The sequence below is a fragment of the Monodelphis domestica genome, chromosome 3 (genome assembly GCF_027887165.1).
Source record: "Monodelphis domestica isolate mMonDom1 chromosome 3, mMonDom1.pri, whole genome shotgun sequence".
Classification (NCBI taxonomy): Eukaryota; Metazoa; Chordata; class Mammalia; order Didelphimorphia; family Didelphidae; genus Monodelphis; species Monodelphis domestica.
Window position 1 is genome coordinate 439,678,806 of NC_077229.1, and position 27,191 is coordinate 439,705,996.

At 36.5% G+C, this 27,191-nt stretch overlaps 1 protein-coding gene across 1 annotated transcript in view; it reads right to left on the bottom strand.

Annotated features, from left to right (window-relative positions):
* Window positions 1-27,191, bottom strand: part of ADAMTS12 (ADAM metallopeptidase with thrombospondin type 1 motif 12) — a 563,652-nt gene that overhangs the window by 271,941 nt on the left and 264,520 nt on the right. The window lies entirely within an intron of this gene.

The following is a 27,191-nucleotide window of genomic DNA, read 5'->3' on the forward strand; positions in this document are numbered from 1 at the left end:
TGGCTTCATTATTATTAAAAGTTAGTTTCATAATGTCTTTAAAGCAAATTAATTTTTAAAAAATGTGAAAGTTGCATTGACTGATCTCTAAGATTCCTTTCTAACACTAATGTCATGGGGACAGGCTACTCCAAGTTCTAATAGGGGCTGACTAGCACATACACAATATGCTCTGCCTATTGGCAATCCACATGCATGGTTGGTGAACCTGCTTCTAGAAATGCATGCTAGGGGATGTAGGGCCCTTTTTACATCTCTGACTGAGAACATGAGCAGATATCCTACTGGCTTACATTGGAGTGACATGACAGTTTATTCACTGGGTGCTGAGACAGAACTGAGAATGCACACAAAATGGGCTCAAAAAGAAGAAATTACTTTCTCTTTCCTAGGAGCAATCATGACAAGAACTACTGTTTTAGGTCCATGAGCAGGAAAAGCCTCAGATCCTCTTATCAGACTACCATATGACCATGAACGTATGCTATTGCTGGTCTTCTCTGTTGTATATTTTCTTCATCTTAGATAAAGGAGTATCAGAGGCATTATTACTATCTTGTGAGTGTTGAAAAATTAGAAGAACCACCAGAAGACCAGCAACTAGAGTCCATAACATACCCTTTCAGGAGTTTTAGCCAAGTCTTGTGGGAAAACATCCCTGAAACAGAACCTGCTTGACCCATCCTATTAGTCAATTCATGTGATGGCCATGACATCATATAATGAAAGCCAAGTAGCAACTCATTTATGATGCCATATTCAAAAAACAAACAGGGTAGGAGGAATATTGGAGGCCACCACTGAGCCATTTTGAGCTCCACAGTAAGCAAATGTAAGGCTGGTCTGGGGTGAGGGGGCTCTTGTATTTGGGGTCTAAGTAAATGTCCCTTTACAACAGTTACTTTATGCTAATTTGTTCATTGATATTGAGGAGAGATCAAAAGATTAATAGATGTTGGGAAGAATATACAAAATGGGGGCTCATAAGAAATAGTGCCAGCAAACCATTCTATCTCTCAGGGGTATGTCTTTGAAATCTTGAGCCTTGAACAGAGAACTAGTCAAGGTTTGGGAAATCTTTGAAAAGAATATATATGTACAAATATATGCATACACATGCATATAAATATATATGTCACAGTGGTGGAAATGTGGATTTTAAAATATTCTGAGGACATTGCTTTGATTACAAATTTTTCATCTGAAGGGAGACAAGAAGACATTTTTGAAATAAGCTCAGGAGGTGCAAAACAGATAAGTAATCCAGATATCAAACCAAAGGGAAATAAATGTTAATGTCAGCGACAGACCAGATATTGCTTAGTCACAACTAGATTTGAAAGGTTTCACATGAGAGAAATCTTCAGCTTGGTTATATACCTTCAGCAAAGTTCACTTCATCCACAATGCAGCAAAAGGATTTTTGAGATTATTTAATGATCTATTCATTTTTTGAAACCACTGTCTCTCTTAATAAAATTGACAGGCATTCTGAAAAAATACAATCAAGGTTAGCTTATATGTTAGATACTGGGAAATGTCAAATACAAATACACCTCAAGCCTGGTGGTGTGAAAAGTTATCTATCAGCAGAAAACATGAAAATTTTCCAAATGCAATCTGTCCTCCAAAGATGTAAATAACCTCAACTCCACTGAATCACTTGGATCAGAAAAGGCAAAAAAGAAATAAAATAAAATAGAGAAGGAGGATGATAGGATTCATGAGCTCAGATAAATGAAACATTCAGCTTTTCTTTTTTTGGATAATCAAATGGAAGTAGGGTTCAAGGTGCCTCCACCTAAGGAATTTGTCGATAGGAGAGGGGCTAGCATAGGTAAATTTAGGACATGTTATTATTGCTGTTGCTTAATCCTTCATTTCATTCATTACAAATGCTCCTAATATATAGGAAAAAATTTGAGATTTCCCCTTCTTTCCTTTCCTTCCTCATGCTGTAGTGTTAATAAATTGAGAATTGGTGAATGAGCAATAACTCAATGAGACAGCAGGTGGCAGAATGCTGAATAATTCACAAGTGCAGAATGAACCCCAGCACAATTGAGAGTTGATTGGATCCCATTCTTTCCTTCATCTTAGTGGCTAAGGGTATAGAGAATAATTTGGAAACACGGGACTTTCACTTGTAATATGACTGGCCATTTTCTGTTACCTCCAGGTCCACAACTTTCTGTAAAAACCTGCATATCTTAGGAGAAGGACTATCAAACAACAGAATATTCTGCCTCATTCAGTAGTAAACCCCCAAATAAGTTCTAAATAGGAAGCATTTGACATATGATGTAGAGGGAATTGCTACATTGAAAAAAAGAGATTAGACTAAGTGACCACCAGGATCTTTTCCAATTCTAGTATTCTATACTATTTTGAATGTGAAGTAAAGTTTTATAAATCTTAAATTTTCACACATCTTATTAAGTAATATCATCTTAAAGGAATTCAGAAGTGAGAAAATAACATTCCAGAAGAATTAAAAAACAACAAATATAATTGCTACCATGAGTGCTTTGTATTATTTTTTTATTTGTCTCTTTGGCCATGATGCGCTCTTGTGTTTTGATACTCATTATGATTCTCAGAAGAATGTGAAGAGCAAAAAGGAGCCATTTGTGACATGGGTACTGGGGAGCAGGGAACTCAGAGACATGGGTAAAACACCCAAGCAGAATTGTCTTGACAACCAAACGGATGCATGAGAGCACTGGATCCTATACAGCAGAGAGGATAGAATGTAGAGAGGGTAAAAGACCACAGAAAGGGTAACTGGAGAGACTTCAAAGGGACCAAGATGAATTTCCTATAGGAAGTAGCACTAAAACTGAGCTTTGAAGAAAGATTCTGCTAGGCAGGGATGAAGAAGGAGTTAATTGAAGTATGGATGTTACCCTGTGAAAAAAACAAAGAAGTAATCAATGGTATATTGTGTATAGGGAAATAGTAAATAAAGGACCATTCCTCAAAATAATAAACAGTATATATTTGAAACCATGAGTAAGTATCATCTGTGATGGGGACAAGTTAGAAGCCTTCCCAATAAGATCAGGAGTGAAGCAAGGATGCCCATTATCACCACTACTATTTAATATTGTACTAGAAACACTAGCAGTAGCAATTAGAGAAGAACAAGAAATTGAAGGGGTTAAAGTAGGCAACAAGGAAACTAAACTATGACTCTTTGCAGATGATATGATGGTATACTTAAAGATTCCTAGAAAACAACTAAAAGGCTAGTGAAAATAATTAACAGCTTTAGCAAAGTTGGAGGATACAAGTAAACCCATATAAATCATAAGCATTTCTATATATTTCCAACAAAATTCAGCAGCAGGAGTTAAAAAGAGAAACTTCATTTTTTCATGCAATTAAAACTAGATCTAAATAACTGGAAAAACATTCATTGCTCATGGGTAGGATGAGCTAACATAATAAAAATGACAATCCTACCCATATTAATCTATTTATTCGATTCCATATCTATTCAAGTACCAAAAATTTTGTAGAATTAGAAAAAATTATAACAAAGTTCATCTAGAAGAACAAGAGATCAAGAATATCAAGGAAAATAATGAAAATAAATGTTAAGGATGGAGTCCTAGCAGTACCAGCTGTAAAACTGTACTATAAAGCAGTGATCATCAAAACAAAATGGTACTGGCTAAGGGAAAGTTAATGTTGTTGGCATAGAGAGTTCATAAATGAAAATAAGGTATAATCATAAGCTTTCAGAGCTAGACTGGTGCCAAATTGTAAAGGTGTCAAACAGAAGATTTTACATTTTATCTTACAAATTGGAGCCACTGGATCTTCTTTAGCAGGAAGGTGACTCAATTGGATTTATCCTTTTGGAATGTTAATTTGGCAGCTCTAAGGCAAATGGATTGGAGAGAGTGGCTGGGAGACCAAATAGAAGGCTATTTGCAGTAGTTCTTGTGAGAGGTAATGATTGCCTGTTTATAATAGTAGTTATTTGAATATGGAGAAGTATAGAGTATAGAAACAGAATCAACAAAACTTGTAACCAATTTTATGGGTGGTGAGTAATATTGGGTGACTCCAAAGTTGTAAACTTGTATGACTAGAAAGATGGAAGTACTCCTGACAGAGGAAGTTTGGAAGAGGTGATGGTTTGTGGAAAAGATAATGAGTTCTACATTGGATATATTGAGTTAAAATGCTTATGGAACATTTGGATCAACTTCTAATAGCAAATCTAGATCAATCTGCTAATGGAAATATAAATTAATGTCCCATTTGATAGTATTCTCCTTCCTAGAAATTACTTTGTAATTACTCTGCATATATTTTGTGACTCATATCATCTGGGTTTATTCTCTCAGTTCACATTGGTAAGCAGTTTTATAGGTAACCTGGTAGATGACTGCCTTCCTAACACTATAGATACTAAGCCCCCCACTGGTATGTTTCCCCTAATAGTTAGCCAATAGATTCAATTAGCTTTTTAGAATTTGGCACTTGTTAATAAACAGAGAGCAATCATTGGAACAGATTGAGCACATAGCATACAGAAGTAAATATACCCATTACTCTTATGTTTAATAAATATGAAGACCCCAGCTACTGGCACACGGATTCACTATTTGACAAAAAATTACTCAGTATTCTAAATTTTTGGACAGAAAAAAAATGTAAATTCCTTCATGTTAGGAAAAAAAAACTTGGACAGAGGTATGGAAAAAAAATTAGATTTATATCAATACCTTATATAAAAAGAAGCTACCCCCAGATACATGGCCAACATATAAGAGGTCACACATCATGAATTAGAAAAACATGGAAAATTATCTACCAGATCTATCTATAGGAGAAAAGTTCATGACCAAACAAAGCATAGAGAGGATTACAGAAGACAGAATGCGTAATTCTGATTGCATATAATTTAAAAAATATTCCTAATGAACAAATCTAATCAAGTTAAAATTAAAATGGAAACAACTGGAGAAAATATTGACAGAAAATTTCTCTGAGCAATTCCAAGACATATAAGGAACTGATTTACATAAGAATTTATATTTAATTTGTTAATTATAAATTAAAATTCATAAGAATAAGAGCCATTCTCCAACTGATAAATGATCAAGAGAAATGAGTTATGGTACAAAAATATGACAAGGGTCTGTAATAAATAAGGGAAGGGATTATTCCCAAAGGACATAGAAAGACATATTGATATAAAGAGAAATAAGAACAAGAAGAATAATTTATGCTACAGCTTCAATATCTAAAAATATGAATAACTTTGAGGATTTTTATAAATTCAAAGAATAAAATGAGCAAAATCAGAATTCATTCTACCATTAGCAAAAAATCTATGAAAACAAAACTTTAAAAGCCATAAGAATTGTCTACACAATATTCTTGGTTTCAGAGAACCAATGATGAAATGATCTATTACAAAAAGATGATGAATTTAAATTGCCAAATTAGACAGACAGACAGATGGATAGATAGATAGACACACAGACACATAGACAGACCGATAGATAGATAGATAGATAGATAGATAGATAGATAGATAGATAGATAGATAGATAGATAGATAGATAGTTGGGTGAATATAAATACATAGATATTTGTATATAGCTATTGGGTGAATTAGTTTTGCTTGATTATCCTTATTTGTTACAAAAATTGTTTTTCTTTTCTTTCCTTTTCAGAGAAGTGGAGGTATGGAGGAGAAAAAAATAGATTTCTGTTCATTGTATTAAAGAAATAGAGAGGCAGAAGTATTTTGGCAAATGTAAAATGTTGAATGTGCTTCATATTGGTGTTGTGAAGATCACTGCATTAATAATTTTAATATGATGCTACTGTATGAGTCACTGATGAAGTCACCAGATTATTAGTTTAACCTAACCATTTTACAAAAGACCTTTCGTGAAGTGAGAAAAATCCAAAAATATGTGTAATATAAAAACCAAATATATCAACAAAAAGTTAAAGAAACAAAGAAAATGTATTTACTCAAAAGGCATAGCTAGAACATTAGAGATAAAGCATTTTCCCCTGAAACCTGGGGTGTGTTTTCAAGAGATACCCAGAAGATACTAGGAGAAGAGGGGGTGAAAGTGGGCAGAAACTCAAGGTACATATTGTCTACTTTAATACGTGTGGAAAGAACATACAGGATTAAGGCAACTCACAATTCTGAACAGGAGGACCTTAAAGCTCTTTCTTACTCCAGGAGTATTCATATGATTACCTGACTATAGGATATCAATGATGCACCAGTTATTCTGATGCTCAGGTTGACTTGTCCCCTTGTGGGGTACAATATCTCTGCTGAATGGACCAATCCATTGCTGGACTGAGCTAGGCTGGGTTCAGCTACTTCTGGGCTGGGCTGGGCAGGCTGCTCAGCCACTGGGTGGATGTTACTAGACTGGTTAAGTGTCTTGGCTTCTGAGCTATATAGCTGCCCAGGATTAGACATCCAAAGGATTCAACTAGATGGGCATATCCCCTGGAGTCCCTGAGCTTGTTTTTCAATGGACAGCCTCTCACTCTGCTAACTATTATTATACTCTTTTCAACAAGTGCAATGAGCCCAATTTAGGCTGGCCAGAACATTTCTCTTCTTTGGCTTCTTCAGAGACTCAACTACTAAGTCTGCCACCTCCAGGTAAGAGGTTGAAAAGTTTTAACCTCTCTGGTTTGACTCAGAGTTAGCTCCTTCACTGAGGTACTCTATCATTCCTTAGGGTGTTCAGCCATTTATGCTTTCTAGATTCTTTCTTGGGTCTCATATAGATGAGGAATTGAAAACAAAGGATATGGTGGTAGTCTTTGCCTTAGGGCAAATTTATCTCTGCTGACTTTTTCCTAAGCAGTTGAGTAATTCAAGCTATATAGGATTTTATCATTGCAATTTAAAGTCGCTAATTTTTGCCCCATCTAACCTTTAGGTTGGAGTAGCTAGGTAGTTAATGAATAGGGTCTGGAAGTCAAGAACACCTGAATTAAAATTTTGCCTCAGACACTTACTAGTTGTGTGAGCCTGGACAAGTCATTTAACCCAGTTTGCCTCAGTTTCCTCAGGTATAAAATGAGCTAGAGAAGGAAATGGCAAACCATTCAAGTATCTTTGCCAAGAAAACTCTAAATGGGGTCACAAAGGGTCAGATATTGAGACTGAACAATAGCAACCACTACCACATAAACCTTTAGCTTAGCTGAATTCCAACAGAGCATTCCCTTTTGTACGTCTTGATTTTCTGCATGGATATTGTTCTCACTTCCTAAAATAAAGTAAGCTCTTTGAGGGAATCCAGGCATGCACAATACCTAAAACACATTAAGGGCTTAATAAATTCTTGTTTGAATGTGAGGGATTTTTAAAGATGTATTTTTGAGGACAGAGTAAACTTCTCCGAGTCTACGTGTACAGTTGTCTGGAAGATATAAACATAAACAGGCAGCATTATTTTTCTTTCTCTCTCAGGAAAGGCTAAGACTATTGTGAGTCCTGAATTAAGCATGGCATCAGCAGTGGAACAATCAGGAGTTTGAAGTTGCCATTTTCAGTTGGAAGAGAAAGACCCCCCCCGCAACCCCCCCCCCATCTGTAGGTAAAGTGGGAGCCAAGGAGGCTTGCCAAAGAGCTCACAATCATAGGGGTAGAGAAAGGAGCCTTGTGTGAAGGGGGAATGGAAATCAAAATGGATTAAAGCTCTGCTCTTCTCTAGGAGATATGGGAAGGGTAGTGACATTTTTAACTCACTCTCCAATCCCCACCAGCCTTATTCCAAAGTGTCTTTGTTCCTTCATTCTGTTCACATTCCTAATCCAGTTTGTGTTTTTAAAGGCAACTCACCACAGTCAGAAGATTATAAGTGGCCATAACTCTTTCCAAGTGGTATACATATCCTAATTTGTGAACGAGGTAGGGTGGGATTTAAAGAAAACTAAAGATAGTAGGAGGCAGAGAAAGAAATAGACAGAAACAGAAAGGGAGAAGTTTTATAAACTTTCTGAAGCACAATAAAGCTGTACAGGGTTATCCTTTGCCCTCAGGCTGAAGTGAGTAAAATAGCTGTTGCTGCCTATTGGATAATAAGTAATATCCTCAAACAAGGCCAATCTCATTGTTCTTTTTGAAAGCTGATTTGTCCCTAGAAAGCAATTGAGCAAAGGAAAGAGTTGGGAAAGTGTAGCTGGCTGCTGTGGTACTAACCATCCCAAATCACACTACCTGTTACTTAATGAGTGAACGTCTTCTATCCCTAATGATGATATGAGTCAAAGGCTACCTGTTTGCCTAAAGGATCAAAAGTAGTAGTTATGTAATAGCAAAAAAAAATAATAATAGCTAGCATCTATGAAATATCTACTAGGTGGTAGGAGCTAAATGCCTTACAAATATTGTCTCATTTTGGTCCTCATGACAAGTCTAGGAATTAGGTATGATTATTCTCATTTTACAGTAGGGGAAACTGAGGCAAACAGAGATTTAAATGACTCTTCCAAGATCACAAGCCTAATACATATCTGAAGTCACATTTGAACTCAGGTATTCTGACTAAGTACAGGCAAACTTGAGAAAGACCCATCACAGCCTCTGGTTTGCATGTTTTGCTGGCTTCCTCATATGCCTCAGTATCTTCACATCTGTCATTAATATTGAAAACCACATTGAATCATAGAGGACAGCTTAACTTTTCCTGTAACAGTGATTTGACCACTTCCATATTTTGGAAAATTAACCAAAATTCCCAAGTGTCTGGGTGGTATGTGAAGCATCTCCCTTATTTAAGCATCAGGGTGATGGGCAAAATAAGATAGTACAATTGTGCAGTCTCTATCTCAGGCCTTCTTAGCTGAATATTTCCCATCTGTTGAGGCAATCAATAGAAATTTCTACCTTACATTTTTTTTCTTTTAATTTAGTGCCACCAATCTGTCAGCAGCCCAGATTTGATCTCACTGAGACTACCAGCAGCTCCCAATAATAGGCTGTTCCAAAAGGCCATGTGTCCTCTTTCTATCAAGAGACACTTGCCACATGAATCTTCCATGTGGTCTTCCTACCATATAGAAACACAGTCCATCCCAGACAGTTCAGAGGAGGAGGAAGCAAACTGGTCATCAATGTTTATCTGCTGTCATCAAAGGTTTGTTGCTTTATCCATTTCCACTCTCGGTGCCTCCCAGAACTGAGTGAAATTTTACTTTAGTAACTACAGTCAGATGCTCAAATAGGCCCTAAATCCTTGCTGGATCTCTCAGTGGCTCTCAGGTAAACATATGATGAAATGAAATCCTGCTTCATATTGAACAGTTTGAATGATTTCTTAAGGGCAAAGGAATTTCAACATGCAATAAACATAGGAATATACACCCGGGTGTTAGGACCCTAGATCCCAAAGGGATCTCAGAGGCTATCTAGAAGAGTCAGAGATTTAGACTAGGAAGAGATCTTAGGGGGTCATCTTGTCCAATCTCTTCTTTTTACTTATGGAGGTTAAATATCTTGTCCAAGGCCAGACAAGTAGCAAACATCAGCGACAAGAATGGAACCCAGATACTCTGGCTCTATTCCTTGTACCATGCTCCTTTTTTCACAGAGGACTAGAAGATCTTTGAAGACCATTTCAGTCAATCCTTTGTTCCAAATAAAATCAAAACCATCCCAATTAAATGAAACTATTCTTCTTTTTAAAGCTCTCCTTTGAAAGGAATTTATTCCAATGCCATATAAACATGAGATCTAAAGGCAAAGTGATGGAGAGGAATGAGTCCTGGAATTCAGGTTATAAAATCTTGGTTCAAGTCTGTGTAGATTAAAAGACTTTCCCACTCTATTCTAGCCAGAATTAATAATGGTCCCAAGTGTCACTTTGCCTGGACTGAGCCTTTCTATTGTTATCAGAGCAGGACCCCCTTGATTTGGAACTGAATCCTTCCTTGGAAAGGGGAAATATTAATTCTCAGGTATTGAAATGCAAAGGATCTGATGTTACCTTCAGCCCTCAGTGCTGCTGAAGAACAGTGCATGATCATATTCTGATGAGACCTGAAGTTGTAGGAAAAGCCAAAAGATACAATTCTGTTAAGGTTTTACTGGCTTTACTGGTTTAGTGTACCCTACAACTTGTAAGCATAATAGTGCTATCAAAACTATGAGGCAAGTACTACCACTACCATTACCACTCTTTGTAGGTGGGGAAACTGAGGCTAAAAAGTATAATAACTAGCCCAGGATCATACAGATATCTAAATATTTGAGGCTAAATTTGAACCCAGGTCTTCCTGACCCCAGGTACAGCAGCCTATTCATTATGTGAAGTAACTTCTTACATTATTGGCGAATTTAAAAAAAACAGACAATCTTTCATTTAATAATTCAGGAGTTGATTTTTCATAACATCTTCAAGAAGGAAAGACTTCAAAACAACAGAATAGACAGATGTTACTATTCTTCCCTTTCCTCAAAATAATACCCTGGGTGGAAAGAGGGGAAGAACATCAGCAACTACTGATCCCTATGCCTAATTGTTTTCATTTTGACAAAATTTTTATGGCAATAGTTTGTGTGTACATTGAAAATATCTCTATGAAAACATGAAAAGGTAACAGTTAAGCTTTCAAATATGGTTTTTCTTCAGCAGACATAACTTCAGAATCATATAACTGCTTGGAAAAAGTGGAAAACAAGCTTTATGTCTATTTTGGGATTTTTTTAAAAGTACTTGGCACAATAGTTCAAAATGCAATCATTAAGGCTCCCCAAACAAGATGTTTCTCTTATAGCCATTTAAATGAGTAAAGCTTTATGATATACATTAATATGGAAAGAACTTTGTTGAATGTTCCATTGAGTTATGATAACAAGTGAGGTATAAAACAGGGAAACACAGGCTCCCATAAGATGTTATGCTATTTGTATATAATTCTAGAACAGAACAAAAGCCCTCCAGTGAAACCCTCAGTCAGGGGAAAGAGTTTGCTTTGCTTATCCACCCTTGAAACATAAAGGGGATGAAAACCATGTACTGCCCTGACCAGAACAGACATCAGCAAGATCACTGAGTTGGTCTTTCAGTTTTGTCGAAGAGGCATGCATGCAAAGGACAGAAAAAACTGAGGATGGATCATCTGTCAGTCAAAAGGAACATTCCTTTTGGAATGTTACCGGGAAAACAGTTGGAATCAAGCCAATGGTGAGCTGGTCTGAGCTTTTGGTTTGGGGCTGGTGTGGTTGATGGTGGTGAAGAACTGGGACTGATCTGATCTGATTGGAAGAAGAAAGAAGACAGACAGTTGTCCTCATATCTCTCTGACTGACTTTTGTTTCAATATCCTCCAAACCAAGGCTCCATGTATAGAATAGGGAAATCCTATCTCCTCTTACCTTATCCTCTACTCTTGTCCTGTCTTCCCCAATAAATCCTTACTTGAGTTAAAGAAGAGGAAAGAGTATTTTCTATAAAGCATCATAGTCCACCCTGAGTGATTTAGAAGAAGGTTGAAGGGAAAGAGGTGTGGTGAAGCTCAAAAGCTTCTGAAGAGGGGAGGAAAGGGAGATTGAAAGGGGGGAGGAAGGGAGACATAAAGGAAAAGGGTAGGTAACCTTGTTCCATTAGTCATCTAGAGAATCAATCAAATATACACCCTCAGTATTACTATTACAGATTCTACATTTTAGAAAGGTATTCTATATGGACAATGGGTTTAGTCTTAAATTAAGTAGGAAGATAGAATTGGGCTAGGTCTTCTTTGTGACTCTGTACTGTTTGTCCGTCATGCCTAAAATGTTCTCCCTTCTCAATTCTACCTCCTAAGTTCCCTGCCTTCCTTTAAGTTTGGCTAAAATTACACTTTCTGCAAGAGGTCTTTTTCATTCCCTTCTATCCCCACTATTCAATACTGTTTAAAGAAGTTTGAAGAACAACTTGTACATGTTCACCTCCAGAGAAATTAACTGATAAATAGAAATAAGTAAGATAAAGTTTTATATATACATATATATTTTGGTCAAATAATATCTTTTCTAATGGGGGCGGGGTGAGAAGAGAGTCAGTTAACTAGGTATTTTAGTGTAACAAACAAACAAGTAAATAAATTTAAATTAAAAAAAGAATGGGCAGCTGATTTCTCTAAGATTTAGACAGAACAGCAGATAGACTACTCGACTTGGTGTCAGGAATTTGTGAGCTTCTGTACTTCTTATCTCTAAACAAATATGACAAGACCCAATTTCTAATATCATCCTTATAAAATCCAGGCTCAAACACTTCCTGGATAAGTCACTCATCTGCTCTCAGACTCAGTTTCCCAATCTGTAAAATGGGGATGGTAATGGCACCTATCTACTAGGACTGTTATAAAGATCAAATAAGATAATTCTGTGTGGGAGGCATCACCATCTACCCACATACCATACTAGAGATGCGGCAGAAAGGAAAAGAGAAGGATAATGAAGTATTGCATAGTTCTGGAAAGTGATTAACAGGGACTGGAAAAGCTGAGACCTGCTGAACTCTGCTTCATTTAAAAGTTAAAAGCTACAAGCATTTTTTCCCTCCTGTCTTTGAAAAGCATAGCTTTGGGATGGAGCTGCTAAGGCTCTGTTTTAGATATTGAAACTAACCATTCTTGACCTGCCTTTGATGAGGTATGTACAGAAGTGCCGCTTATAGAGACTCAAAAATCCTTTTATTTCAGAAAACTATCTGCCTATTGGAGCAGTATCTTTCTGATTTTTCCCCCATTCTCCCCCCACTCTGTTTCCACATAATCAGTTGTTTATTGAAATGGGAACAGAGGTGCCAGATAGCAGCAGGAGTAAAAAGGAAATACAAATCTATGCCCAAGACCTCCAGCTGAGAATGAAGAACAAAGAAAACTCAGCTGGTGCTAATGAAAAATGAATAGCATCAACCTCTGGGACGTTTACAAAAGGAAAGAACTGTCCTTTCCCTTTTATAAGATGGAAGCCAGAATTGGGGGGAAGTGACCCTTCTCTTACTGATGTTAGGGAATTTCTGTTACTAATTATTTCATGTCATCAAGATGAGAAGAGCAGATTTAAACATTTCTTTGCAAATACTAGGTCACCATAACAATGTCACCTATTGTTATTATTGTCATTACTATTGATGATTAATAAGATAAGAAATTACTTGCCCAGAGTCAAAAGCTAATAAATAGCAAAAGAAAGGTTTGTATCTGTTTTTTTTTTCTATTTTAATCTAATAATAAATGGAGCTGTAGAAAGCCATTTCTTTAGAGGGGGAAAGGTCATCTTTGTATATAATCAAAAAGGAAAGCATATGGAAAATAGGCAAACTAGCAAAGCAATCAATATTCTTTGTGGATCAAAATATTGCCTATCATTTCAGTTCCATCAATGATCTGAGAAATGGGTCACAGCTCAGCCTGCTGAAGTGAAATCAACTAGAAGTCCAACACAGGAACAAAGGACTCATAAGGACAAAAATAATTTGTTCTCCAGGAACTCTTTACAAAGGACAACATAAGAAGGTTTGGGTGTCCTGGTAAACTAATTTCATTGCAAATGTTCACAAGGTCTCTTAAGCAGCATGTCTCCATAGACTAGTCTAAACTTGTAGGCAGGGAAGAGAACCAGAAATAAAAAATGATCAGTGAATCTCTTCAGGAAAACCAATGAGGATAGAGTAGATGGACTGCCAATGGTCAATCAGAATCAGGAAAAGAATAAGAGGATGATAATAATGACTTCCAGAGCCAGGCAGGACATCTGAAACATCTTTCTCTTTCAATGTAGAAGAGAAGGCCAGGAAATAATCTTTTGGAAGGGGTCAGATAAGGTATGCCTTCCACAACACACCAAGAAATTAAAGTAGGAAGATCTTTTCCCCACTATTAAGGAACAAACTGAACAACAAATACCCTGGCTTTCTAGGATTAATACTGAAATTGCTTGGCATTTCCCAAGAGCTTTTGCCTAGAATACAGAAGGGAAGTAGTTTTCATAACAATTTTGAAATTTAAGAGAGACATTTTTTACTGGTTTCTCACCTCTTCCATTATTGTTATGATCCTTCCTTTTTTACTCAGCATGAAGGTTCCATATGTCTCTTGTAGTAACTTTATAAAACACCCTCTTGTCCATTAATGTTGTGTAACAACACTCATCCTTGCTAAGAAACAGAGGACCACTCATTTTCTTTGTGATTTCTCAGTTCTTTCAAAGTAAAAAATGAACTTTGAAACACAGAAGCACAGAGAAAGAAAGGAAAGAATAAGAAGGAAGGGGAAAAGGAAGGGACAGAGGGAAGAAAGGAAGGAAGAAAAGCACTGATGGCAGTAAGCAAGAGAGACAAATGGCTTCTACATCTCCATTCAGATATTCAGGAAAGAAAAGAAGCTACACAGAAAAGAAGTTAGCAAAGAAAGTTACAGCACATGCTTATGCTTTCTCTTCATGATGCTAAAGGTTCAGCCATGACCAGAAGTACCAGATTCAACCCAATTGGAGTTTCCAAACTTGTTTCTGTATGGGGTAACAATGAATTCTGACAGAGTAGCCTGTTTTCAGTAGGAAAAGAAGGGTCAGTCCTCACAAAGAGCATCTGAGACTTAAGAAAGCCCACTCAACCCAATCCTTGCTGGATGATGCCTTCTCTTTTAATGGAAAATTGAATTCCTGTGAGATCAGACAATTTGCCAAAAGTTATCCAAAGTCTGAATAGATGCTGAGCTTGAAATTAGGAAACCCAGACTAGGTCTCAGAGAACTCTGACATTCACAAGCTATGCAACTCTGGGCAAATTATTTTACTTTTCTCAGCCTTGGTTTCCTCATCTGTAATATGGTGATAACAGTAGCACTTCCCTTTCTGAAATCTTATGAGGTTCCAAGGAAGAAATGAAACTGGCCACTAGCTGACCTAATATTAATTGACAACATAGTCAACCAGGAAGAGAGGATCTGCTGATAGTCAACAAGAATTTATTAAGTTCTTGCTATGTATCAGTACTATTTATTCATGTTTCTTGAATCCTATAGTTGTGAAGTTGATTTCTTAGCCAAGTATAGAATTTGCCCTCATTAAACACAGCCCTATTAAATTCCATATTATTCATTTAAGTCTATCTTTCTAATCTATGGAAACCTGTTTGGACCCTTATAGTCTAAACCAGTTGTTTATCTCAATTTTGTCTCATTGGTAAATCTAATAATATGACTTAATATAAACCATAGTAATAGTAATGAAAGTCAGTATTTCTGCAGCAACCCTGGAAGCTAGGTGCTAGGAAATTATACTGATTTGTCCAAGATCATATAGCTTGTATTCCAGTCAGGATTTAAACTCACTTCTTGTTGACTCCAAGACTAGCACTGTATCACCTAACTGCCCCAATCACAGATAAAAGTGATTAATCAAGATAAAAGATTAAAAGTTCAAAGGATGAAAATTTAGGAAACAGAATGAGAATGTAGTCAAGGTATTGGGAGTAGGAAAAAAAGAAACCTTCCCAGTATCTCCAGATGCTCTAGATTCCCAAAGAATATGGCTACAAGTAACAACAGATCTGACACCAGGCATCCCACAGGTCAAAGAGTAAGTGATGGGTAACATTCTGGCTTTTCCAGTATTGACTCCTATACTCACTCTGATACTTTCACTGAAAAGATAACTTAAGGCAGACAAAGCTTATGTTTATGGTAGAGACAGAAAGAGAATGAGGCATCCCACTCTTAGTGAGTTCAAAGTGTTTCCAAGGCCAACACAGATGTAACAGTCTCTCTAACCTTTGTGCTTTCACTCTCCCTGCTGACTCACCAAAGTCTGTATCTAGGAGATGCCATCATGAACTGACTGTCTCAAATCCCAGAAAGTCTTCTCTTAGTCCATGAATATTTCTCAAAATATGAAATTTCAATGGCACTTGGAGATTCCAGAAGATAATATACATTCAGTGTATATCACCCTCTTTCTCTAGGGTGGACTCTTAAAAATAAAAATAATCAGTTTCAGTGAATGTCAGTCCCACTTAGTTTTAGCTTACTTACTCCTGTGGCCAGTAATTCTATTATGTATTGGAGATGACATGAAGAATCTACAGTGTAATTCGGTCTCTGAACCCATTCTCAGTTGGAATATCCTGATAACTGAAGGGAAAAAACCAACACTTTTCACATTGCATAGGCTTGAGTCAGCAAGACTGTGAAATCAAGGCCATGGATTTAGAATTGCAAGAGACCTCTAACACTATCTAATGTAGCTCCCTCATTTTTATAGATGAAGAAACCAGAGCTTGGCATGCTTAAGGGACTTTCCCCAGATCAAATAGAAAAGAAAAGCATAGAATATGAGGTTTGAGCCAATCCTCCCTGGCTCCAAATCCATTCTCTTTCCACTGTATCACAGTCTCTGATTGAAAGTGAGACTTTAGGAAGATTTTCCTTCCTAAAAGATTCTCCTGCCATCTCTCTCAGCAAAAATGAAAACTAAAACATAGATTTGGGAGGGAAGCTACTCCTAGAGATTAAACAGGAAGCTGGATTCTGCTTCCTTTGATCTTTGGTTATATATTCTTCAATTAAAACAAACAAATAAACAAACACCAAAACCTTTCCAGCAGAGGGTGCACTATTTCCTCAGTATAGCAGGAAGCCTCTAACAAACTTTGAAATGGGCAGCAATTATGAACATCTGACTGCATGATAAAAGAAACAAAGCAGAAACAAGAAAAAAGATTTGCCATTGCACAACTGCTGTGATCAGAAAAGTTGCTACTAATGTGAACCTTAGTGACAGAAGAACCAGGGATAAGTAGCTGAGGATGGAAGTAGATGTTCTACATTAGGTTGCCCTGTGGTTAATTCATTTTTGTACTGCAGGGCTCAAACTAAGCCCCCTATACCTATTAAAGATGTTGGCAACATGGGGAAGGTAAGAGAAGAAAGAGACCATGTGTCTGACGCATAAGAATCATAAACTCTTCTGCACCTGGATTATTCAAATGTAAAAGGGGGTGATGGGTGGGGAGAGGAAGGGGGAAATGATACTTTAGACAAGTAGATATGCAGAGATTAGCTCTACACAAAATGTGATTTGACTCAAAATATGGGAAAAAACATGCCAGCTTCTAAAATGCTACTCAGATGAATTCATATTGCTCCACTGAATGCAGATAAAACTGTACTAGATAATAATTAAAAGCAGCGTCAGTTATTTAGGTCTTGTTCATTTTACAGTGCTCAATATGCAAAATCATTGTCTAAATCATTACTCTGGCCTTCCAGTATCATATGACATTTTGACCTGTTAAGCATTGGGTCACATTTATAGGAAAGATAACAAAGGGTGTGTACTAAAAGTTGGAGGAGACCAATCAATCTACAGGGAAGATTTCAGCTTAATATAATGAAGATCCCTAACTATTAGAGCTATCCAATGGTAGAATGGGCTACATCATGAAGTAAGGCTTTCTTCATCACTGGAAATGCTCAAGCAGAAGCTGGATGACCACTTATTAGACATATTGCTCAGCTGTGCATGGCACTACTGGAAAAAGTGATCACATTTTATCACATACACTCATACAAAACAAAATCATGGAGGAAAAAAAAGAATTGTTATATACATCCTTTAAATACCAAAATGAAGTAAAAATAACATGAAATAAAAAGTTGATAAAAAAAGTATTAAAATGATTGAAGACTAAATAACTTAATATGAAAAAATTAGTAGGTCAAAATAAAGAAATAATAACTTAATTGAGAAATAATGAGATGATTAATTCAAAATTGGGGGATATAGGCAAAGCAGTCTTTGCAATTAAATTTGTGTATCTAAATATGTTATTAACCAAAAGGAGAAAAGGGCATAACAATGAATTAAGGAGGCAGCTAAAAATACAAGAGAACCAACAAATTTAGGAACTCTAATTAAAACACCAAATTAAAAATCCTGAAAATCAAAGAAGAGATAATAAATTTGAAAACCAAAAATTAAATCAATAAAACCAGGAAGTGTTAAGAATAAAATCATTAGATAAACTATTAACTCATTTGATTTTTTAAAAAAGAAAAAGACCAAATCTCCAACATTGAAAATCAAAACGGAGGTTTCACAATAAATGAAGAAGAAATGTCTGACAGTATTTTAATCTATTTTGTCAGAAATGTTAAAGAAGTCATCAAAAATTTTTTAAATTTAAATAAAAACCACCATACCATGTCATCTCCCCATTCACACAACTTCACTGGCTTCCTATTGAAACCAGAGTAAAATGTAAAATCCTCTATTTGGCTTTTAAAACCATTCATAACCTGACCCCTTCTGACCTTTCCAGTCTTTTTACAATTCCCTCAATACTCCCTCTGAACTAGAGACACCTATGTGGTAAAATGGATAATATAAGACTTTGAAAGACTTGAGTATAAATTGACCTCAGATTTATTTCAGCTGTGTGATTCTACACAAGTTACTTAAATTCTGCCTGCCTCAGTATTTTTTATTTGTAAAGGGATGTAGTAAAAGTATCTCCTTCACAGGGCTGTTGTGAAGATCAAATGAGAAAATACCGTAAAGCACTTTGCAAATTTTAAAATTTTAAATAAATGCTAGCAATGAAATATGAACTGGCCTCCTTGCTGCTCCTCACTATTGGAATTCCCTCTCTCTTCAGACCATCTCCTGGCTTCCCTGGTTTCTGTTACATTTCACCTAAAATACCACCTCCTACAAGAAGCCTTCCCCAATTTTCTTGATCTCAGTGTCTTCCCTCTGTGATTTTCCCTAATTTATTCCATGTATTGCTTGTTTATATATACCTATTTGCATATTGTCTCTCCCATAAAACATGAGCTATTTGAGAACAATGGCTGATTCTTCTTCTTTCTTCTTCCTCTTCTTCTTCCTCTTCTTCTTGTTCCTCTTCCTCTTCCTCATCCTCCTCTTCCTCCATTCTCTTCCTTCTCCTTTTTTGTATTTGCAGTGCTTAACCCAGTGATTCACTAATGGTAAGGGAATTACAAAAATGCTTTTTGACTTGACTTTTTAGTCTTGTACAAGATAAAACCTAGACTAGAACTCTCATTTGCCTTTGTTTATAGTCAGAAGCCAAACTTCAGAGAATGAAGGCACTAAAAATACCTGGCCTTATTAGAAAGTTTAGCCAAGAAATAGGAGAGTTATTGAATGACTCCTAGTGAAAATAGAATGACCCAGAACCAGGGGTTCAATTCTGATGTGAAGAAATCTCCTCCACTCTGTGCCATGGACAACTATGGCTTGCACTCTGTCTCCAGACACTACACTGTTCACAAATATTTGTCAATGGTCACTTAGGTCACTGGGAAGGAGAAAGTGAATATGTGTTTTCTGAATGCCTACTATAGTCCAGATACTGGGCTAAGGAAGATCCAGGAATGAAAATACATGCAAATCTTACAGCAAATTCATCAGACTTCTAGGAAAACAATTTCTGTATCATGAGTTAGAAACAAGGTATATTAATAAAACATTAAAGCTGGAAGAGAATGTAGCATCTTGCCAAACTCCCTCATTTTAACATGAGTCACCTAGGAAAGATAAAATGATAGAAAATTTTGCTAATGAATAAAAAAATCAACACTAAATTCTCTGCTTTTTCTTTTTTATACTGAAGGCAATAAAAGCAACTTTACTGATTACTTCAAATCCCACCTATACCACCTTTCACCTCTAAGTAAATTTTAGAACCAGAGCAAGACATCAATCCGGGGATCTCGCAGTCCAGAGCTCTAGAGCCCGGCTTCCTCATTTCAAGAAGCCCATGGAATTTTGAGCATTTCCCTTTTCCTCCTGCCTATGGCTTCCCATTTTCTGTGGATTTCCAAACTTAAGAAACTGTTTTTTACTGTGATGAAAATCTTTGGTAACATGGCTGAGTTCCTAGAAAACACTTTTTTTTTCATCTGACTGACTTCTTGTTCCTTTTTTAGTTATCATCATGGAAAGCACATTAAATGCTTTGGATCAACAAATTACTCAGGAAACTCTGAATTAAAGATGGGATCTGCTTGCAGCTGGCTCAGGCAGGAGGGCCTCCAGGGTCTCTGTGGATCCTCATTGTACAAACAGGCCTCTGGGGCTTTTACAAACATTTAGCATATGCCTCTGCCCTGCCACTGGAATCAGTTTCCAAAAGGGCTGAATTATGTCAATAAACACACCAGTTGCCCTTTTCTCCTCTAAACTGGAAAAAAATGTTAAATAGTGCATATGAAAACACAGAATGCCATCTAGTCTCCCTCTTCTTCTCTTCTCATTCCTTATTACTGGATTAGGAGAAGTGGGTAGGGAGGTATTTTTTTTTCTTTAGGGAAATATAATTAACCTCTTTCAAAAGAACACCATGGATCCTAGAGAGATGGAGCCACCCTAAGGACAAACATCAAGTGGGGAAATAAGGATTCTAATTTCCGTTTTGTTTTATTGTGATATGGTCAATAAAATACCTAACCTGTACAACATGGGTTTCCCATGTTAAAAAATCATATTAATTATGAAAATATAGGAAAATTTGACCTCCGTTCAATCTAGTAAATGTTTATTAAGCACTTACTACCCATGGGGCATGTACCAAGGGTACTTTCTTACAAAAATACAAAAATGAAACTCTCCTTATCTTTGAGAAACTGATACTGTGGGATGGGAGAGAAGAACAAGGCTAAGGCTGCTGTGTGAATGTTGTGAGCAGGATTCAGAACCAAGAGAGATAGTGATGGAGCAGTAGAAAGTGTGCTAAACTTGGATTCCCTAGACTTCAGTTCAAATACTGATTCTGCTTGTTATTCATGGAGCCTTGAGTAAGTTGCTTACTTTAGTTTATCACCTTACTAATCAGAAAAAGGAGAATGCTGTTCTAGATTATTTTTGTTGTTGTGTTGTCACATGACATTTTATTTATTTTTTTCATTTTTTGTTATACAAAACACACTTCCATGCTGGTCACTGTTGTAAGAGCAAAATAATACATAACCAAAACCCCCAAATAAAATAAAAAATACATTGATGTAAAAGACAACTCCAACAAATCTTTCTCTAGAGGTGGATATCATTCCCTGTCATATGTCTTTCAGGATTGCCCCAGATCACTGCATTGCTGAAAGTAGTCAAGTTTCCACAGATAATGATTGTTATTGTGTATAATGTTCTCCTAGTTCTGCTTATTTCACTCCACATCAGTTCCCTCAGATCTTTCTAGCTTTTTCTGAAATCATCTTGCTTATCATTTTTATAGCATAATAGTATTCCATTACCAACATGTGCCACAATTTGCTCAGCCATTCCCCAAGTGATGGACAACCCCTCAATTTCTAATTCTTTGCCACACCAAAGGAGCAGTGATAAATATTTTTGTACAAGTAGAAGGTCCTTTTCCCTTTTTTATTATCACTTTGAGATACAGACTGGAACAAAGGGTGTATGTACACAGTATTATAGCCTTTTGAGCATAGTTCCAAACTTCCCTCCAGAATGGTTGGATCAATTCCCTTGATATTCTTGAACTTTTGTTCTTCTGGATGAATTTTGTTATGATTTTTTCTAATTTTAAAGATAATTATTTCATAGTTTGATTGGCATGGCACTGAATAAATAAATCAAATTAGGTAGAATTGTCATTTTTATTATATTATCTCTGCTTAACAGGGCAATTAATATTTTTCCAATTGTTTAGATCTGATTTTATTTGTGTGAAAAGTGTTTTGTAATTGTGTTTATATAATTCCTATGCTTGCCTTGGTAAGTAGATTCCCAGATATTTTATATTGGTTAGCGTGATTTTAAATGGAATTTCTCTTTCTAACTCTTACTGCTGATTTTTGTTGGAAATATATAAAAATGCTGATGACTTGTGTGGATTTATTTTGTATCCTGTAACTTTACTAAAGTTATTATTACAACTAGTTTTTTAGTTGATTCTCTAGGGCTCTCTAAGTATACCATCATCATCTGTGAAGTGAGAGTTTACTTTCTCATTGCTTACTTTAACTCCTTCAATTTTTTTCTTTCCTTATTGTTATAGCTAGCATTTCTAATCCAATATTAAATGATAGTGGTGATAATGGACATCTTTGCTTCACCCCTGATCTTATTGGGAAGGCTTCTAACTTATCCCCATTGAAGATGATACTTGCTGAAGGTTTTAGGTATATACTACTTATCATTTTAAGTAATTATCATTTAATCCTATGCTTTCTATAGTTTTCAATGGGAATAGATATTGTATTTTGTCAAAGTCTTTTTCTACATCTATTGAGATAACCATGTGATCTCTGTTAGTTTTGTTACTGATGTGGTCAATTAGGCATATAGTTTCCCAATATTAAATCATCCATGAATTCCTGGTGTAAATCAAAACTGGTCATACTGAATGATCCTTGTCATATAATGCTGTATTATCGTTGTTAGTATCTTAAATTTTTTGCATCTAAATTCATAATGAGACTTCCAGGTAAACATAGTGGTAGTCTAGACATGGGACTCTTCCTCTCCTCACCATTTACCAATACAGACTACCTCAAAAAGTAAAAAAAAAAGAAAATCATATGAACAAAGGGACTCTACAGTAGGGTGCAGCATTGAAGGTACATGGTATTTGGGCATTTCAACACCATAAGGGACTGAAAAAGTGTCCACCAAAATGCAAGCTGATCCACCCTCCTCCACTCTATCTACGGAGCCAGAGTCAGAGCCAGCAGGTGCTAGCTAGAATCAGTGAGTGAGCGAGGGTGAGGGGCACCTCTGGATCCTAGACAGCTGACTGAAACCACTGAAGACCTATCCCTGAGAGCATCTAGACCTGAGGTCCCAGCAGGCTGAGGAGCATGGACTGTTTGCTGGCAGGGGCAGCAAACAGCAGAAGCTACAGAGACTCAAGAGTTGGCCTCAGCCAAAATCCTTGCTCCTTAGCTCCATACACAGAGAGCCTGCCCATCTCACTCGGACTTCTAAAAGAAAAGGGAAGGAAAAACCACCACAGTGATGGCAAACAGTGCCCAGGAACAACAACTTCCCAACACCAAGAAAAACAAGAAGAAGGGGTTGACCCTGAATAATTTTTACAGAGGAAAAATGCAGGTTACAGAGGAAATAGAAAAGGAAATATAAATAAATGCACCAAAATCTTCCAAAAAATGGAAATTGTCCACAAGCTCTTGAAGAATTTAAATTGGAGCTTATCAAAAAGATGGATGCCTTCTGGCAAGAAAAGTGGGAAATAGTTTTAAAAAATAACAGTTTAAAGGACAAGAACTCCCAATTGGAGAAATAGCTGGAAGCCACGAAAAGCAGGATAGACCAAACTAAAAAGGGAAATCAAAAGATTATAGCAGAAAACCAGTCCTTAAAAATAAGAATTAGGGAATTGGAAGCCAATGATCTTGAAAAACAGCAAGAAATAATAAAGCAAAGTCAAAAGACTGATGAAATAGAAGAAAACATAAAATATCTCACTGAAAAGATGACTGATCAGGAAAACAGAGCATGAAGAGACAATTTGAGAATCATTGGTCTACCTGAAAACCCAGAAATAAACAGAAATCTTGACATCATACTACAAGAAATTATCCAAGAAAACTGCCCTGATGTTCTTGATCAAGGGGCCAAATACACATTGGAAAAAGTTCATAGAACACCCTCTACACTAAATCCTCAAAAGACAACTCCCAGAATGTAATTGACAATTCAAGAGCCTCCTAGCTAAGGAGAAAATTTTACAAGAAGTCAAAAAGAGACAATTCAGATATCGAGGAGCACCAATCAGGATTATACAAGATCTGGCAACTTCTACACTAAAGGACCACAAGGCTGGGAATATGACATTCAGAAAGGCAAGAGAATTGGGTCTTCAACCAATAATCATGTATCCATCAAAACTGACTATATACTTCCAGGGGAATGTTTGGGCATTCAACAAAATATAAGATTTCCAAGTATTTGTAAATAAAAGACTAGAACTAATTGGAATTTGATATCCAAACACAAAGATCAAGAGAAACATGAAAAGGTAAATAAGAAAGAGAAGGAAAAGGGGCAAAATATTTTTTCTCCAAACTTTCTTCTTTAAGGGCTTCAATAAGATCAAATTATTTATATTATTATAAATGTTATTTGTAACTCTCAAAAATTATATTCACTATCATAGTAATTAGAGGAATCATTCACAGGAAGAGATTGGGGTAATAAGTGCTATAAGATGATATGCAAAAAAAAAAGGGAGGGGGGAATTGAAGATGGCACCAAGAGATACTTGAAGAAATAAAATAAACAGGATAATCCTTATCACACAAAGATACACATGGGAAGGGTAGGGGAAGAATAGTCTTATAAGAAGGAGAGGAAGAGAATACTATCGAGTAATACTTAAACCTTACTCTCAGTGAAATAAATTCTGAGAAGGAAGAGCATCTAGATCCATTGGGGTATTGAATTCCATCTTACCCAACAGGGAAAGTAAGAGGGGAAAACTAAGTAAGAGGGGATGTAGGGATCCAGGGAGTACCAAAAGGGAGGGAAATAGAAGGGGGAGGGAACTTAACAGACCCTAAAAAAATAAGAAGGGAACAAAAAGGGAGGGGGCAGCAAAGGAAACTTATTAAGGTTGCGAATTAGGGGGACTGATCAAAAGCAAACCACTGGTTTAAAAGGATATAGCAAAAGAAGAAAGGACAGAACTAGGAGAGGATATCAAAATGCTGGGGAACACACAAGTGGCAATCATAACTTTGAATGTGAATGGGATGAACTCACCCATAAAATGAAAAAAAAATAAGAGAGTAGATTAGAAATCAAAATCCTACCATATGTTGTCTGCAAGAAACACACTTAAGGTGGGTAGACACTCACAAGGTTAGAAGTAAATGTTGGAGGAAAACCTATTAGACCTCAACTGATACAAAGAAGGCAGGAGTTGCAATCATGATATCTGACAAAGCCAAAGTAAAAATAGATCTGATTAAAATGGATAGGGAAGGTAACTACATCCTGATAAAAGGCAGTATAAACAATGAAGAAATATAAGTAATCAACATGTATGTACCAAATGGTATAGCATCCAAATTTCTAAAGGAGAAACTACAAACCCCACAGTGGTATGGCTGGGTCAAAGGGTAGGCATTCTTTTAAAGCCTTTTGGGCATAATTCCAAATTGCCCTCCAGAATGGTTGAACCAATTCATAACTCCACCAGCAGAGTATTAGTGTCCCAATTATGCCACATCCCCTCCAAAATTTATCACTTTCCTTTGCTGCCATATTGGCCAGTCTGCTAGGTATAAGGTTGTAGCAGTCCACCCCTAGCTATGGGCAAGGGAAACAGTATGTACAGAGTGGCTTAGAAGAGAGCATGCTCAGTCTTGCACATGGCTAGGAAAGCCTTTGACCCTTGACCCCAGCTTCCCCCAGGTGAGGTGGGAAAACAGGTTTCTTTGTGCTCACCTGGCTAAGAGAAACCACACCTACACCTTGTCGTAATTTACTATTACCCAATGGCAATATACTATGTAAGTCATCCAATATGTATTGTGCATATTAGCATATCAAAGACATTAAAAGCAAGAGCCACAGCAAGCTCCGCCCTCTTCCTCTCTTGGATCTCAGCTCTCACTGATGCCTGTCCTTGCTGGAGCTTGGCTTCCTTTCCTTCTCTATCTCTCTCACCTGGGACCTGGCCTTCGGCCAGGCACTTTCTTTTCCCTATCATGCCTCCGACCTGAGTGGTATTAAATTTGGATCACTGGACAGGAATTAGCCTTTCAGAAAGAAGTCCACTGATCGGAGTATTGCTGTGGCTCCATTAATATTAATAAGGCCTGGTTTCTGACTCATTTCTGCCACCTCATATCTCTAACTTGGCTCCACCATGCCCCTCGTGGTATCCAAAATTCTATCCTTCCTCTATCTTTCTACCTTGTGGCTTCTCGCGGGTTTGGGAAGCCTCAAAGGTGGAACCTCAGACTTGTTTTAATTTGCATTTCTCTAATCAGGAGGGATTTATAACACCTTTTCCACAATTTAGTCTTTAAATGAGGATTTTTAATTCATTATTTTTCTAGCTTTTTTTGGTTGCATGCCTGATTCATTGATCTACATTTTCTCTATTTTATTGATGGGTTTTGAGATATAAATTTTCTCCTACATATTACTTTAGCTATATCCCATGAATTTTGATATGTTATCTTATTGTCATCCTCATTAATAAAATTATTGATTGTTTCTATAGTTTTTTCTTTGACCTGCCCTTTTTTGTGCATTAGATTATTTATTTTCTAATTAATTTCTTATTTATCTTTCCATGGAGCTTTATTCATTATAATTTTTATTGTTTTATGATCTGAAAAAGATGCATTTATTGTTTCTTCTTTTCTGAATTTGGTTGTTTAATTTTTATGCCCTAATACATGGTCTGTTTTTGTGTAGGGGCCACATACTGTTGAAAAGAAGGTACATTCCTTTCTATTGTCATTCAATTCTCTCCAGAGATCTATTGGTTCTAACTTTTCTAAGATTTCATTCACTTCCTTTTATTTTTTTGGTTTGATTTAACTAGATTTGAAATGGGAAAGTTGAGGTCCCCCACTAGTATAGTTTTACTGCCTATTTCTTCCGGAAGTTCATTTAATTGCTTCTTTAAAAATGTAGAGGCTATACCATTTGGTTCATATATGTTTAGTCTTGATATTACTTCATTGTTCATTGTACATTTTAGCAAGATGGAATTTCCTTCCTTATCTCTTTTAATCAGATTTATTTTTGCTTTAGCATTGTCTGAGATCATGATTGCTACAGCTGCTTTTTATACTTTAGATGATGCATAATATATTTTGCTCCAGCCTCTTACTTTATGTTGTGTGTCACCCTGCCTCAAATGTGTTTCTTGTAAACAACATATAGGATTCTCATTTTTAATCCACTCTGATAACTACTTCTTTTTTGAGTTAGTTCATCCTATTCACATTCACAGTTATGCTTAAACTGTGTATTGTATTTCCTGCCATCTCATTTTCCCCTTTTGATTCTGCTCTTCTTCCTTTCACTCTGTTCCTCCTCATAAATGTTTTGATTTTTATGTCCCTCCTTCTTCCCCCTCCCTCCTATTACTTCACTCCTGCCCTTGTTGTTTCCTTCCTTATTCTTATTCCTTAATTCTCCATCCTGTTTCTCTATAGGG